Genomic DNA, 17,859 nt, shown 5'->3' on the forward strand with positions numbered 1-17,859 from the left:
AGGTTTCAAGAGACCTTGAGCCAACATTCTTGCTTCCGTGTAACACTGCTGCCATGTGAACAAGCCTGGGCTGGCCCACTGGAGGACAAGAGGCCACCTGGCGCGAGTGGGGAAGTCCTGGCCGAGGCTCCCCTAGACCAGACACCACCAGCTGAGCAGCAGAAAGATTCCAGAGGTCAGCTGAGCCAGCCCAGGCAAGATGACCTAGACAGCCCGCTGAATGGGGAGAAATAGCAAATGTTTGTGTTTTAATCAGCTTTATAGAGATTTTTATATGCAGCAGGAGCTAACTAATGCAACAGTTTAGTAAGACAAATAGGCAAAAGCAATGCAACATGGTAAGTGTTGTAGGAAATGGATGGGATGTGGGGCAAGGTTTAGGTATTTTGATAATTCAGTAATGACTTTATTAGGGTCCTATTCAGTTAGGACAATAAAACGGGAAGAGAAATTGACACAGTAAAAGTCATACTGTCATTTTTACTCTATTGCCTTATTCAGTGCCCAACTGAACAAAAGAAACAAGTACATTAGTCAAAAGACACTGTGGTATAAACAGAAATAAAATTAGTACTGTTAACCTTAAATATGTAAATATAAATAAATTGCTGTTAGTTTTAGGCAGTGATACCATTATAAACAAGTTAATACTATTTTTAATCCCTTCAATCCTCCAGTATTGAAAACCAAATTCATCATTCCTGTGGCAACAGACCCCATTCACGACTTCCCAATTTGTGTAATATATTGTTCTGTCAGGTATTCAGGGTCAACAGTTCATTCATTCTTTTCTTTTCCCCTCTCTTTATCTCACACACATCCAGTCAATCAATTTCTGCGCATCTGGGGAGGGTGTTATTTCTTGTATCTCCTTCTCTGTGCCATTTCTACCATTTCACCCTACTTAAACCTTCATTGTGTCACCTCTGAATGAGAACAGTAATCTCTTCACTGTTCTCCCTTATTGCGCTGCTACTTCTTCCTTAAGCTTCTTTCACATTATTGCCGTATTACTCAGAAGGTAGTCGAAAGTCCTCAACCACTCAGCATATTATATTAAATTAAATCATAACATCACCTATTATATCCTAACCAAATCTTCTACTATAAGCAGATGATCATTCCAAAACACCTTGCTCATTTCCACCTTGTATATTTGCTCGAAATATGTGCTGCGTCCTGAAATGCCATTTTTCCTACTTAAATACTATCCACTCCTCAATGCCTCTACTCAAAACTGACCTCTGCCAAGAAGCCCTATATTTCACCTATAACCTACAGCTCAGTAGTCCACATAAGTGCTATCACATTTAAGTGTATTGGTGATTTTACACTTGACAAAATACTTTTCTACAGCAATTTAACTTTATCTCTATATTTACCATCTTCTTAAGAGGATATAAATGCCTAAGAGTAGACATGAGAGTTTTTATTTTTGGTATTTCCAAATTAGTAAACACTAAGTACTTTTAAATTAATGGCAAGGAACACTGCAACTTCAGATTTGTCGAAATATGGACTTCTGGTTTCAGTCCCGACAGAGTAACAATTATTGAACTTGCCTCCATGCCATACTCAACTGTAAAACTATACAAAATATTTGAAGCAATACATTTATGACAGAGGACAAAAGATAGCATAGGGCTAAATACTGTAAGAGACTAAAAACGATTGAGGTGAGCTCCAAATTCGTTTTTGATTGCAGCCACGTTCCAAATCATGACACAGGAAGGTAGAGCCTCTGGGGGAAGCAATTTCACTGGGGAGGGTTTCAGAAAGAAGGGATTCACAAACAGAAAGAGGCTTAATATTTGGCTAGTTACCAAACATAGCACAGCCAAATATTAACCTATGCTAGTGTAGGACAAGAGTCTGCAAATCCTACTAGAAAACAAATGCTTGGGATCTAAGAGCTGAATGAGAATTCCACAAGGTCCTGGAACTTCTGAGAAGTTCCCATCACCCAAGGTGAAGAGACATTAATGAACAATCTGAGCATTCAGCTGTGGTCCCAAGAGTACCATGCAATGGGAGTAAGGGACATACACTACAATAAGGGCCACTCTACACCCATCTCAATAAAACCAGGTGATTCACCAGTAAATTTATTGCTTGTTACAACAACACTTAATGCTCTTTAAAGGAAGAAAAAAATCTATACTCTGTACAAGTAGTATCCACAACATACAACAAAAAATAGCAAAACATGCGGAGAGGTAGGAATATGTGACTTAGAAGAAAAAAATGACATAAATGATGGGATTAGCAGCTATGACTTTAAAACTACTAATAGCAGGATGTTTGAGAATGTAAAGGAAAAGATGTACATAGTGAATGAGCAGACAGGAAATCTCAGCAGAGAAACTAGAACTCTTATAAAAGAAAAAGACTCAATGAAAAATTCTAGACAAATGAAATTTCACTAGGTGGACTTACTATCATATTGAACATTGTGAAATAAAGGGTCAATAAACTTGAAGAATGGTCAATAAAATATATCCAATCTGAAGCACAGAGAAAAATGACAGAAAGAATTAAGACCCCTTCAGTGACTTCTGAGACAATATCAAGTCGTCTGTAATTTAGAGTCCTAGGAAGAGAGAGGAGCAAGAAAAAAAATACTGAACAATTGTCAGGGATTTCTAAAATTTAACAAAAATCAAACCACATATACAGGATTCCCAAAGATCCCCATGTTGGATAAGGACAAATAAAACCATGTTTTGTTACGTTATAGCCAAACTGTTAAAAACTAAAGCTAAAGAAAAAAAATCCTAAAAGCATCCGGGGAAAGGGGGAACTAAGATAAGTATTATGGCTGACTTCTCATTAGAAACAATAATGAAAGTGCTAAAAGAAAACAAAGATTAGTGTACAATTCTATATTCAGAAAAAATATCCTTTAAAAATAAATGTAAAATTTACAATTTTTAAGTAAACAAGAGCTGAGAGAATTAATCATTAGCAGGCCTGTTAAAACACTTGTAAAACCAAGTTCCTCGTGCTAAAGGGAAATGATACCAGATAGAAACTCGGACCTACATAAAAGAACGAAAATGCCAAATATGATGAATATGTAGATGAGTACAAAGCATTTTTTCTTGTCCAAAAAATACAATCTATTTGGGTGTTTATAACATATGCATGAGGAAAATGTATAACAAACAGCACATAGGAAGAGGACAAATGGAAGCATAGTATATATTGTCAATAAAAGCAATATCCAAGTACATGCTTTTCAAAAGAATTACATTTCAATTTTAAATATCATATAGTTTAAAAGTATAAGAATAGAAAGTTATGCCAGTTATACCATGGAAATATTAAATATACAAAAGTAAGCTATATTAAAATATCAGATACTGTAGCCATCAAGAGAAGAAATATTACCAGGGACACAGGACATTTCATAATAATAAAAGTGTCAATTCATCAGGAAGAAAAAAATAATCTTAATGTGTGTGTAAGAGCTTCAAAATATATGAAGCAAAAAGTGGCAGAAAGGGAAAAACAGAAATATCCACCATTACATTTAAGATTTTTAACACTCCTCTCTCAGTAATTGATAAAAATAAAGCAACAGAACATGAGTAAGGATATAGAAAATGTGGAGCACCATCATCAATCAAATTAACTTAAGTGTATGTATAGAACACTCCACCAATGACTGCAGAATACACATTCTTTTCTAGTGCACACAGAATATTATCTAAGATAGATTATATGTTGGAACATAAAACAAGTCTCAATAAATTTCAAAGAAGTGAAATCATACATATATATATGTTGTGGAAACACAATGAAATTAAATTAGAAACCAGTAACAGAAAGCTATCTAGAAAAATCATCAAATATATATATATATATTTAAGCCAAGATGTTTAATAGGTGTCAGGAGAAGTGCTTCTTAGAATCAAGAAAACAAAGTAAATAAAACCTTGTTCTCCTGTATGAAAAAAGCATCTAAATTCTGGCTGTATCATGTCTATTGTAACCATGGATTTTCTTAGAGAAATGATTAGAATGAATTCCAATGCATTCCAAAAGAAAAAAAAAAACTTTTGCCTATGGAAGTTTTCTTAATCATAAATAATTGAAATTTTTAGAATCAAAAACATATTTTGGAGTTTTTCTAATCATATAATTATCATATATATCAACTGGCAGATTCCATTTTAAACAAAATTTCTTTTTGTCAGCACTGCCGCAGGATAAAAATCTATTGAGTATAAATTTGTATACTTAGAGAAATTCTCTAAATATTATACTAAATTAGACAAAAGCTTACATTTTATAACTCAAGTTACTCATGGAATATTGTTGCCTTCCATTTCTACATTAAAAAACAAACTTTGGGGTGCTTCATTCAGGTGCCATAGAAAGGATTTTGATCTGATGGACTTTGTTTTGAATCTTTTGCTTCCACATTTCTAATTCTACAGATATCTTATTCACATAAAATAGTGTGCACAGAGCACAGAGGATTTTAAGGCAGTAAAAATACTCTTGTATAACAGCATAATGATGGATACATGTCATTATACATTTGTCCAAACCCAAAGAACGCACCACACCAGAATGAACAATAAGGTAAAAGTATGGATGATGTAAAAACATAGGCCTATCAATTGTAAGAACTACATCACTGTGATGGGGGATGCTGATAACGATGGAGGCCACGCATGTGTAGGGGCAGGGAATATATGAGAAGTCTCTGTACTTTTTTCCTCTCAATTTTGCTGTGAACCTTAAATTGCTCTAAAAACATGAAGTCTTAATTTAGAAAATAGAGTATGACCAAATTTTAACTTCGTATCTGGTCTTTGTCTTGAGTATCATTATGGAGTATTTGAATTTCCAGATTGAGGAAGAAGTAAACCTCAAGGATTATGAATCAGAGGTTAATATTCCTTTGATCAAATGTAGAGTAACCGATCACGTTCTTTAGATCTGAATATGACTTTAGTTTGGATTTTCATTTTTATTAATCCTAAAATATCAATAAAAATATATCCTTTATGTTTTAAAAGAAGAGGATTCCTCATAGATAGACAGCAGGATGGCAGCTAACATGGGGGAAGTTAGTGGGTGGAGGGATTGAACAAAAAGGAAAAAGGACTCCTACACATGGTCAACAGGGTAGTGATTGCGGGGGAAGGGAGTATAAGGGGACTAAATGGTAATGGGAGAAAATACAATAAAAAAAGAGAGAAAAAATAAAAGAATTTATCATGTGAATCAACAAAACTTTGTTCGAAGGATATAGTGGCCATTGGCGTGGAGGGAGAAAAAAAGTTTCCTTGAATAAATAATCACAACAACGACCTTCCGATCAAACACACACACAGAAAATAATTTGCAAACATCAAAATCAGGCCTTATACAGGGACCTTTCAGTCCTTGAATGTAGTTGTGAAGGCTTTTCCACACTGACCACTCAAAAAACCCTTCAATATATGCAGATGTTAATGTACGAAGTAAATAGGAAAAAAAGAGGTGAACTATACTCTCTTCTGTGTCTGATAAGGTCTGATGTGAATACCTCCTTCTCCCCTATTTCTTTCTCAGTGAACTTGACTGCTTGGCAATAAACAAAATACTTACCCAAACTCACAAATGAAAAATTAATGTAAAAAATGTGATTTGTTTGATATTTTTACTAACATATTTTGTTTAGGGAGGAAAATCTGAAACAAACAGACCTTAGAGCTTTTAGCCATAGCAAAGTTCTTATTTGTATGAAGCTGTTTATTAGCACCTCTGAGTAATTAATTTATTCAGTCAATTCTCAGTTGCATGTAGATGAATATGAGTCATGGAATCCACATGTGAGTAATCCAAATGTCATTAATGAAACCTTTTAAAGGAGAGTCAATGGTAATGGTCCTGACCAGGAAGGGCAGAAAGAGGGTTTGTGGGATACTGTTTTGAGAACACTACCTAGGTTAAGTGTGTTCACTTTGAGGTAAATCATTAAAGCTGTACTGTTGTAATTTCTGCACTTCTTTTCAGTGATTCTTCAATTTTAAAAAGGTTAATGTAAAAAGAAGAAAAAATTTTAAACTGAAAACATTACATGAAAATAAGCTCCATGAAATTATTGATTTCTGTCTTGTTCAACACTGTGTTTCCAGTACCTAGAACCTACAACATAGAATGGACTCAACAGATATTCAAATAAGTTAATAGTTAAAAAAGAAATCCCACTATGCAAGGATAGAGAGCTTATATAAAAAAGCAAAGCTTCCCCTACCCCACCTCTCCTCACCTCCACAATCCTGCTTTGCAGAATGATTTACTTTTTAATATTTAACTTCCCCTTTTTGGTTTTCCTGGGATTTCTTTTCATATCACCAGATAGTGGGTTGGCCAAAAAGCCCATTACATTTTTTTCCCGTAAAATAAAAAACACATTTTTCATTTTCACCAATAACTTTATTGATTTAGATATTTTCAGTATGTTGGTTATCTCCTGCTATGGGCTTCTAGTGGGTAGAGGCCAGGGGTGCCACCAAACATCTTCCAATGTGTAAGACAGCTCCACAGCAAAGAATTATTTGGCTAAAATGTCAACAGTAGCAAGAAAATTCACAAATCACTTTTGACACATTCAATCAGTCATGGCACCTTTACCATACACTGCACAATTTTTTTTTGCATCTTTACCTTTCTTGGAATAATAAAGCATAATACACCAAAAATGTTGCATATCTTCTTCCACGTTCAATATTAAAATGGCTGCACAGAAAATTCACCAGTTTTGATAAGTTCTTTTTCAATGCATGCTGATATGACAGCTGTCACAATACAATCTAACAAAATTGCTTTGAATGAAGTTAAAGACAACTAAGCACTACTAGAGCCATCATATGGAAAAAATATGACGGACTTTTTGGCCAACCTAATACTATGCTTATAATTCTTTTCTTAACTTATCAGTTTTAGAAATTGTGTTCTATCCATGAGATGAGGATTCAGAGCAGAGCACTACCACTTCCATTTCTCCCTTCTCCAAATATAGTAATAATTAGTTAAACCTTGAACTAATTTATAATTAAAATATTGAATTTTATATTCAATTTTTGTATCAAGTTTGCCTTTAACTTCTTTGGAGAAATATGAATATGAGTCCAGAGTAGAGACTAACAATACTGAAAAGGTACAATCCCTGAAACATCTGGATGTCAGGGAGAAACTACGCTGGGATCATGAATGACAACGCAATCCAAACAAATGGATAGTTCTGTATATTTATCACATTAATAATCAAGAATCGTCTCTGTAACTTCTCATGTGCATTTTTCTTAAGCTGATCTATCTCAGTATGGAAAGAAAATCTGAAATCTTCCAAATAACACTATTATATCAAAGAAAGAAATGATTTTAGAGGAAGATGCTCAGTTAGTCTCTCATTTTTTTTACAGAGAGAAAATGAGGCCCAGAGAAGTTAATTAAATTGCCCAGAGCCACAGAGTTTGATCAATAGCACAGTCTTTTTTTTTCCTTTTTTTTTTTTTGATTCTCACCCGAGGTTATGTTCATTGATTTTAGACAGAGGGGAATGGGGAAGGGGGGAGAGAGAGAGAGAGAGAGAGAGAGAGAAATGTCGATTGGTTGCCTCTTGTACATGCCCACAACCTAGGTATGCATGCTGACAGGTGATCAAACCCGCAACTTTTTTGGTGTATGGGATGGTGCTTCAACCAACTGAGCAACCTGGTCAGGGCCATAGTCTACTGATATTTTGTCTAGTTATGTACTTAGTCATCCAGCAGACTTACCAGGTGCTCTGCAAATAAAAAGTAAGATAAAGTCCCTGCCCTGAAGGTACTTTCTGTCTGGAATGCCTAAGAAGTCAAGAGAACAAGGATGCAGGGCACAAAACTCTTGAAGGGTAGGTCAGGGAGAATGGGTAAAGGAGGGAGAGAGAAATGGTGATGGCCGAACCACACCTGAAGGTTGTGCAGTTAGCACAATGGCTAAGAAAGCGAGGGCACTCCTCACACAGGACACACATATGCAGAGGCTGTCAAAGAGAGAAAACATGGTGGATAAGGAACTGAAAATTGATGTGGATCATATGAGAAATAGGGGAAGGCTGAAGAGCAAGAAAGGGAGGTGAGGTGTGCAGGAATCAGCTGGTAAAGACAATGGAGATTCATTTCAGAAATATAAAAACTGTGACATGATCAGACTTGCACTTTGGAAAGCTGACTCTTATGCTGGAATGAAGGATGGAATAGAAGCAGGAGATAATTTATTACAGTGCAAACATGAAACTAGAAATTCAGTGAGGAAGAAATAAATTCTGGATATGAGGAGACAGCTGCGTTGACAGAACGTGGGGATTGACTGGAAGAAATAAGTGAGTGTGCATAAAGAATAGGTTCCTAGGCTTTTGGTGTGGGAAACCTACTGAGGGAACCATGGCAGGTTAACGACTATATTCCCTAGTGTGCGGGGGTAGCAATCTGGTGCACGGGGATGATGATAATTGGATATTTGCATACTGATGGGGACATCTATGTAAAGATACTGAAGTGCCTCAGCAATAAAATTATTGTTTTCTATGACTTGCCTTGAACGACTGGGCTCCTTCAGTTTAACAGATATTTTTCTAATATAACACAGCTGCCCCCAATGAAACCATCCATTTATTTCAATATAAGATTAAAATCTCTTTAAACAACTTGGACTAATTCCTATTTGGCTATTCCTACGGACTTTCTAAGAGAAATAGGATATTTTCCCTGTGTATCAGGACAAAGAACTTCAGGGTAAATGACTAATAAGGTAATGTTTTAAAATAATCAGGAAATATTAAAATGTTCTAAGGTGTGCTTGTTAAATTCAGTTAAATGTCTAAAACAGGAAACTGGGAAAGAAATGGGAAATGCCTAACATGGGCAACACATGGAGAGAAACTATAAAAACATTATTTCAAATGAATGCTACGCTATGGCCTGAGAGCAAGGAAGTACATTAAATTGTTGTCACATACATGATTCTGATTTTAATTTACCAGGTATTTTGAAGTTTGCTTAATCACAACTGACTTCTAAAGTGTTTTTTACCCTGGTCAGCATAGCTCAGTTGGTTGGAGCATTGTCTCATAACCAAAAGGCTGCTGGTTTGATTCCCGGTCAGGGCACATACCTAGGTTGCATGTTCCATTCCTAGTCTGGGCACGTTTGGGAGGCAACCGATCAATACTTCTCTCTTGCATTGATGTTTCTCTCTCTCCCTTCCTCTCTTTCTAAAAGGAATTTTTTTTCCTCATTTGCTTTATTTATTTATTTTTCAAATACATTTGTCTCTGCCTACCCCCCACCTCTAAAAGGAATTTTAAAAAAAATGCCCCCAGGTGAGGATAAAATGGAAAAAAAAGAATAGTTTTCAGAACATGGAACAAATGACCATTGTTTTCAATTAATTAAAAATAGGATAATTTACAGTGAAACGCCTGTAAAAAAGTTCTATTCAAGGGCAACCTCTACCTCTTTCATTATGATTCTCCCATTCTTATCCATGATACATAGAATTTACCCTTTTCTCTGGAATTCTGATTCACTTTCTACACTGTTTTCCTTTTTCACATTCAAGTCAATAATAAAATTCAAGGTCTAATGTTATAGAGGACTTTCCCCTTAAACTTTTATCTATGCTTTCATTATCATTTGTTCTGACCAAATTTTTTAAGACCCATAGGTTTGAAACACAAGATACATAACTTAACTTGCACACCTTATCATATATTAGCATAAGTAAATTTATATTTATAAATTTATAAATTTATATTTAATTATGCTAATAGCATAGTTAAATGAGCATGGTATGGGACTGTCTATATTTTTGGCTCATATTAACTCATCACCTACAAAAAGCATTTTCTCATGCCTTCTTGGTTGACTTGAAATTAGCAGTGTGAGTACATTTCAAAAAAGTCATCTTTTCTACTTCCCAGATATTTTATATTCAGTTTTAATTTTACATAAACCAATGGCTTTGTGTATTCCCTTAAGTACTTCCCTGAAATCCAACAGAACTATAACACATTAAGTGTAATATATATTCTTTACCTTCTTCATGTTTCTCTTTTTCTACTTTAAATTTTCTTTCTATGAATAGCCAACTGTACTCCTTCCATACTTTCACATCTTTATTTTAACTGCATAAGTCATAGAGGTGTTTGTATTATATAGACAACATTATGGCAGATGCTGTAAATTGTAACAGGTTCTTTTCCTTTTACCTCACCACCACACCTAGCCCTATTTATAAGAAAAAGACATTGAAGTTTATATATCGTCTTAATGATCAAACACCAACCAATACATGGTTAAATCCTAGAAAACAAACCTATACCAAAGTTAAGAACTGGAAGACTAGTTCTTTAAGTACCAATAAAACATGAGTCAGGATTTCATGTTAAAACGTTAAAAAAATAGTCATTTCCTCCATTCCTAAAATTCTTGCCTTGGGTGGCATATTTTCTAAGACAATTAAGTAATTTATTTTCATTATTTAAATGAATTGCAGGCTTGGGCACAAAACCAATAGATAAGTAGGCTGATTAAGGAATTTGTCATTACTTTTAATTTTTTACTTTCATGCTTGATATGTTAGGTTAGAATGGATTTCTGGAGATAATGGGGCTAAGTATGCCCTGACACTGAAATGTAGTATAATATGTTTAGTCCAAACGACGCGACAAATAATAAAAATAATTTTAAAAATAACTGCTATTTTGACAAGCGAAATTAATTACAGCAATCAAGTTGTTTTTAAAATGTTAATGAAAAAGGTGTGCTTAACTTTATGTAGGTATTGTATTTTTTAAATGATTTTATTTCTTTTTAGAGAGACAGGAAGGGAGGGAAAGAGGGAGAGAAACATCAGTGTGTGGTTGCCTCTCATGTGCCCCCCACTGCAGACCCAGCCCACAACCCAGGCATGTGCCCCGACTGGGAATTGAACCGCTAACCCTTTGGTTCGCAGGCTGGCACTCAATACACTGAATCCAGGGCAATGCTTTGTATTTTTTAAATTCAAGTTAGCAAAAGTAAATTTCATCCACAAATACTATAGAGCGCCATATATCAAAAGACTAAACTCTAAGAAAAATCCAATAGCTTTATTTTCTACTATAAAATGCATGAATTATTCATACATTTTTTTACTGGTATGGAAAAGGTTAGAACAATGTTACAACTTTGTGTTTTTGTTTACATTTGTCTTCATGCCCAGAAGCTGTAGAATGAGCTAAGCGTGCAATCGAACACAGCAAAATTTGTCTTTCACTGTGCCCCTCCCACAGGGAAGCCACCTTCAGAGTATCTGAACTCTTTTACTCTCTTAGCTAACAAGCGCTGCTGTTACTCACTTTCAGAGTACTTTTCAACAGGGACACCTGTTCAGTGTAGCTGTTACATAAGTAAACATTTAGTTTCTTCCTCAATTTGTTGGTGACAACAAAAATGATTACATATCTATGTATTTGTAAACAATGTTAAAACTAACCTTTTAAACTTGAATGTATGTTTGTAAGTGACTTGAAGAGAGGCCAGGGTGAGAACCAGAACTAGGGGACAGCAAAGCTGAGTGGACTGAAGTGAGCAGTTTTCAATAAAATGGTTCTGACTCTCCCTGGGGGCACAACACCACCAGGGCCCAGGCTGTTGACATTATTCTCTTCTCCAGTCTGGGTGGTGTATTTCATTACATACATTATGTCCACACAGAATAAACATTTATGGCCAGAGTTTCAAGGACAAGTTTCTGAAAATGCTACAATTGAGGAGTAATCAGCAAAAACGCTGTCATGATGAGGCCCAGGTTTTACAGTGTTGCAGAATCGGTAAAGTAATGACAGTGGAAAGTACAGTAAATCTTGCTAACTGCCTGCTTGTTCCTGAGGTTCCCAGCTAACTCCCTCCCCCCAACTTTGTATAGGTGATTAAGTATTTAATTCTAGATGTCATGACATATTTGTTTTTACTTTTTGATTAATTTAGATAGGCTTTAACAATTTTTGGATTACAAAACAGTGTTTTAATACTGTTTTCTTTTTTTGAGATATTAATATTGAAATTAATATTCAATGGAGCTCAGAGAAATTCTAGCCTAGCCAAAAAGTGACATTTTTTAAAAAACAGTATTATTTCAATTACTTTATTATCTATTTGATGAGTGCCTTTAAAACTTTGAAACTAATAGGCGTTCTTTTTCCAGTTCATAAACTCCTCTTTCAGAATGAAATGCTTCCCTTTTGGAAGGCACTAGTTACTTTTAAATAAATTACTTGTTCTAGTAAACTTGAAGTGTTCTTTATATGAGAATATAATATCTAGGAAGTAAGAACCAGTTATTGGCTTCTTTCTTTCCAGAAGGCAAAGCAAAATAGTGTGATTCTTGTTCCTTGCAGAAAACAGCTGCCCTTTTATAAACAAACAAAACAAAACTTATGTCATTCCTTCTGCCTACAAATAGTTACTGATTGTTCAGTGTGTACCAATAAGCATATGCTAAGTGTCAATATTTATCACTATAGACTAGATAGGATTTTTTAAAAACTGGAACTAGAGGATTTTGATTGTCATGTAGCTCCTTTTCCTCCCCTTTTTATTATTTTGTTCACCTCTAGGCTCTTAAAGAATAAGCCATATAGAATCTTTACAGTCTCCTTTAAAGCTCTATCAGAATTTTTTTTCACAGATTAAAGAAATTAAATTTATTGGTAGTTTAATTTTTTTAAATTATCTGTTGAAAGTACAAATCATAAGAAAACTGGTTATAAGATTTTTGGCCTTATGGTCAAATGTAAGTGAAGAGTAGTAAGCCAATTTGTGATGTGGAATTAAACCACCCATTTCATTATTCTAATTTCAAAACAAGAAACAAATTAAAGCAGATAAACTTTTATTACTGATAATTAAATCTAATAATCTACAGAAAACATAAGAGGATAATTGATTTCTTTTTAAAATTTAAAACAATATTTTTTATGATTAATACTCTAAATTAAACAAATATTTTCATCTGTAGTCTAAATTCCTCAGGATTCTATAATCTTTAAGAAATCACACCTATATTACGTATTTCGTGTAAAACTGTTGGTTTTAAATTATTCATAGTGAAACAATATGATTTTATTTCACAATTTATTTTCTAAAGTATTAGCTGATTTACAAGGGTGGGTCTACAAACCTCATCTGCAAATATGAAAGTTACCTTATTAATTTGCGCTCAGTAACATTTCTAATACAACAGATACCAAAGGCATAAAGCAATTTCATCATCATAAAAAATTCTACTTCTTTTAAAAATCTAATCATTAATGAACTATCACAAAGATAAAAATCTTGGTTATGTACCCCTATTATTAACTACACCAAATTACCTGGTTTCAATTATTAATCTTTTGTTTTTTATTAAACACACACACAACAAATACACACACAGTCAAGGAGCCAAACTAACTTGCAAGACCATACCACAAATCCAAACATTCCTCTCTGAGGCTGAATGCCTCTAGTTCTTCAAACCATCAACATCTCCTAAGGAGTGATAGGGTCTACTCAAAGGAGTATATAGCCTTCTGATGATTTATCTGGTCCCCTCTAAAGAACACTATAGTGTGTTCAGCATTTATAGTGCAAGAGTGCAAATGAGAATTAATTCCCAGAAAGCAGGGTACACTGCCTCAATGTGGTTTACTGGTCACCAAGAAAGCAGTTGGCAATTAACTCTGATCATACACGTAGAAAGAAGATTTAAGTGTCCTCCAGCACTAACATTCTACTCTTCCTTCCCCTCCTCTTTCTCCTCTTGCAACATGTAACAATGGCACTATCTTATATAATTCTTAATACAAACAAAAAACCAGTCAAGCAAACAAAACAATGTTCCTACTAAGGTAAATTAATTAGGAATTCTGTGTAGCCATTGATTCTTATATATTTATTCTTGCTAATGTGATTCATGTTCAATCTGTAGAATAGAAAGGCATAATCTCAATACTGACTCTACATTTCCAGAAACACTTTCTACTACAGTCGTCTCTATCCTCAGAACAGGACATCTACCAATAAGTTCTGAAGAAGAAAAAGATGATATTTGACTATCAAAAATCCATATGGAAACAAGATTTTTTTTGTATTGTTTTAAAATGCCAACTACTACTGTTCTTTCTTCTCCCAGAGCTCAAACTAATTGAAGGTTATAAAGTAACCACTTCCCCCAAAAGCCAGAACTTTCACCTCCTCTGAACAGGGGAATACCTCTCATTAATTAGGTAAAAAATAAGGTCTTGCTGATTGAATGAGAGTCCCAGTTTCCTGTAACCCCCAATTCCTTATCTAGACCTCCTATTTACCACAATGAGCAGTACCTGAAAGTCAAGGTAGTATTTTAACTTCATTTATTATCTGGAAGTCTAAAAGAAGGAGTAAAAACAACCCGAGTAAATATGAGTTTTTCAAACGAGCTTCAATTTGTTTCAAGGAACATGACAAGAAAACTATGAGGAATATGATCACTAAACCTGAAGCTCTGCCTACTCCCAATTAGTTGAGCTTTTACCAACTGTGAGCCAGTCATCAAGGATGATCTTGTTTTAAGAGGTAGAAGGAGGAAGTACAAAGATCAAAGCAGTGCTTACAAAGGGGAACAACTATTTTAGTATTTGTACTCCAGTATTTACTGGCTGGGTTTGAAAAATAGGAGCATGTATTCAACCAATGTGAATGCCAACTGCAGAACTTAAAATAACTGAAATTTCAAAATAAAAATATAAATTTTCAAATCACCTCCAATCCCTAATTGGATTATATTTTCTTTAAGAAGTCTTTCAAACAGGTGAGAAGTGGTTTACCTTTCACAGCAAGCAGTATTTCAATGCTAGCATAAATCAACACACAATGAGTCTACCTTTGTGTTTGTATTTGTCCAGCAGGCTGTGGCCCAGGAAGACATTTTATCTAAACAAGTTCCAGAGAAAACTGAGGAGTTGTAGGTATATCAATATGGATGAATAATTTCAGATTTCATGTTTCCATTTATCGTATATGTTCTTCTCACCTTAGCAATTTAGCTACATAATAATTTTTAAAGGCTATGAGAAACGAATCTTTTCATTTCCTGGGTTCCCAAGTTCATAAGCTCAAAAAATATTTTACTTTAAGTCCTTTATAGAATTTCATTAGTGCATCAAACTGCAAAAGAATTCATCTCTAGAAAGCACAATATTAAAATCAGAAAAACAACAAACATCAGCTAAGGGCTTTATGTTAATCAAGTATCCCTTTTAAAGGTTTAACAAACATTAATGCAATTTAAAGTACTAAAAAAAATTCAGTTGGCGTATTTTGCTAGAAAAATAAGTACTAATTATCTCGATCCCAAGTTTTACTGTTTACCAAAGATCACCAGTTTGTAGAAGAACATTTGTATTTCAGAGCTATTAAGTGTTCTAGTAATACCACTCATTTTCTCAGCTTATGGGCTTTATGACAAAATCTTTACGTTTAAATATAGTTATTTAATAAGATGCAATGCTAAAAACCCTACTTAACACGTCCATGAAGAAATCTTAAACCCTGATAATGAGATACTGTATCATTAGTCCCATTTAAGTTTCAGGATAGACCAATAAATCAGGGCAAACATCTCCATCGGTGTTTCTTTTTAAAGACCATAAGAAAACTTGTATTCAGGCTAGGCTTTATTTATGTTATTATTTTTGTTTCAGAGGTCATGCACAATACAGGGTACCGTTTGTCAAGTTTTACGTAATCGGAGTGTCTAAAAAGTGCTCTATGTAGGTAATTTTTTTCCTTTCTTAAATGTCAGACCCTTTAGGATCAGTATCAAGCCCTCCTTATTTTGAAAACTAATGTACAGGACCTATATAGGAGGTGAACACATTATGTTCTGGTTGGGGGTGTGTGTGTGTCCATGTGTTTGCGTGTGAGGGAAGTGGGGGTTCTTTTTGAAGTAGGAGACCAAGGAATAAGGCTGCCCTACTCAATTCGAGGGAGCTGGGGAGGGCTTTCCCAGCCGAGAGGACTGCTGTGCACTTCTGCTTTCATTTCATGGAACGCCCTTAGGTGAAATCTGGTTCAGCACTGCACCAACCACCTTCCCCTCTCTGCACCGAGCCCAAGCGCACCTCAAGCCATCCCCCAGCAGGGGGTGGGGGTGGGGGTGGGGATTTTTTAAAAGTTTGCAAGAGTTCCCCTCCGGGTCCCGTTCCCGCCTGGCCGCGGGACGTGAAAAGAAAGGAAGGACAGCCCGGGCGGCGCGGCCCTCGGGTCGACCGGCCCCCGCCCGGTCCGGATGTGTCTTTCCCTCGGTCACCAGTCCTAAGTGCCGCTCAACTCCTGTCAACCTCCTCTCACGGTGTAGCCTAGCAGTTAGTGCAGGAACGAGGAAGTCCGAGCGGGGCTGAAGGGGCGCAGGGCGGGGAGGTGGCGGCCCTCGGGCCGCAGGTCCCCGGCGTGGCCCCCTCCTGCCCGAATTTGGCTTACCCTGGTGGCGAGTCCGCGCTCGGCCTCGCTGTGCCTGCGGGCTCCCCCTCCGGGCCGGCACGGGCCTGGGGGCCGGAGAAGGAGCAGGTCCGGGTGCGGGTCGCGCCGGGTCGGTTCCGGAGGAGCGGGCGCGCGGTCTCGCCGGGCCGGGCCAGTCAGTGCCGCGCCATGTCGCAGCGCGGGCGGAGGGAAGCGCGGGGCGCGCGGGGGCCGGGCCGCGGCGGCGCCGCCTTCCCGGCCGCGGCGGCTCTGGCCTGGGCTGCGAGAGGCTCTCGGAGCGGGGCCGGCGGCGGGGCGCAGGCCGAGGGCGGCGGCAGTGACGAGAGGCCCGACGGACGGGAAGGACAGGGGAAGCTGTCAGTGCGTAGCCGGGCTGCTCCGGTGGCGAAACCTCCTCTTCCTGCCGTGGCTCGCTGGTGCACTTCTCTGTCTTTCTCTCTTGCTCACTCTCTCACTTCCTGGCTGGAAATTCCCACTGACGTCGAGAGAGAAGACAGACGGACACATGCGTGCACGCCGCGGGGGCGGGAGGTGGGGTCGCCGCCGGAGGTGGGGAAAGCCCGCACTTCAGGGGCGCCCTGTGCCCGGAGACCCGCCGCCCAGCTGGGCTCCCGCCCCTCGGGGCCGCCACGGAGCGGACGACAAGGAGCGCGCGGTAGGCGGCCTGGACGTCAGGGTCCCCTGCGGAGCTCCCTCTCCGGGCCGCGCTCCCCAAGCCCCGAAGGCTGGAGCGAACGGGGACGCCCCCTGAAGACCGTGCGGGGTCAGATTGTCCTGGGAAGCAGGCGGCACCCGGGCGGTGGCGTGCGATGTAGAGGCGGGCGGTCCAGAGCACCTAAAGGACAGGCCTAAGCATCCGGAGGGGATGTTGGGTCGTCGTAGTGCCAGGCATGCCACGTATAAAAAAATCACATCTGTATGTTCCCTTTAAATTGTCTCAATTACACCCAAATCTCTTTACAGATTAAACTGGAATTTCTATATAATAGCTGACTTCTGTCCAGTAAAGTCTGAACATCTATTGAGCTTGAGTGAGGTCTTAAATCCCCAGGTTATGACTGATTTTGAACTGTCATCTACAGGGCATTGTCAGGCCTTTATGATAATTACTGTGGACAGAATTATAGTGATGGTGGTAACAATAGTTTTGGCTCACAGCTCGTAAAAAAAACATCGGTCCCGCAGAAGGGAATTTTTCTCCTTTGTTTTTTAGAGACCACTAGTAGAACCTACAGACCGGCCTCCCAGGGATCATTATTCACTAGATTTGAGCTTCTTTACGTGCCAGGCACTGCACTAGACTATGGCTGGGGATATTTTGAAATAGGTTAGC

General features: G+C 37.4%; 1 protein-coding gene across 2 annotated transcripts in view; it reads right to left on the bottom strand.

The window, feature by feature from the left end:
- NFKB1 (nuclear factor kappa B subunit 1) overlaps positions 1 to 17,185 on the bottom strand; it is a 123,393-nt gene extending 106,208 nt beyond the window's left edge. For both annotated transcript variants that reach the window (XM_054591679.1, XM_054591678.1), the window contains exon 1: positions 16,527 to 17,185. The gene's annotated coding sequence lies outside the window, so the exon portion shown is untranslated. The remainder of the gene's footprint in view (positions 1 to 16,526) is intronic.
- Between the last annotated feature and the right edge of the window lie 674 nt (positions 17,186 to 17,859).

The sequence above is a fragment of the Pteronotus mesoamericanus genome, unplaced genomic scaffold (genome assembly GCF_021234165.1).
Source record: "Pteronotus mesoamericanus isolate MK-2021 breed Mesoamerican mustached bat unplaced genomic scaffold, CSHL_Meso_final scaffold_232, whole genome shotgun sequence".
Taxonomy (NCBI): Eukaryota; Metazoa; Chordata; class Mammalia; order Chiroptera; family Mormoopidae; genus Pteronotus; species Pteronotus mesoamericanus.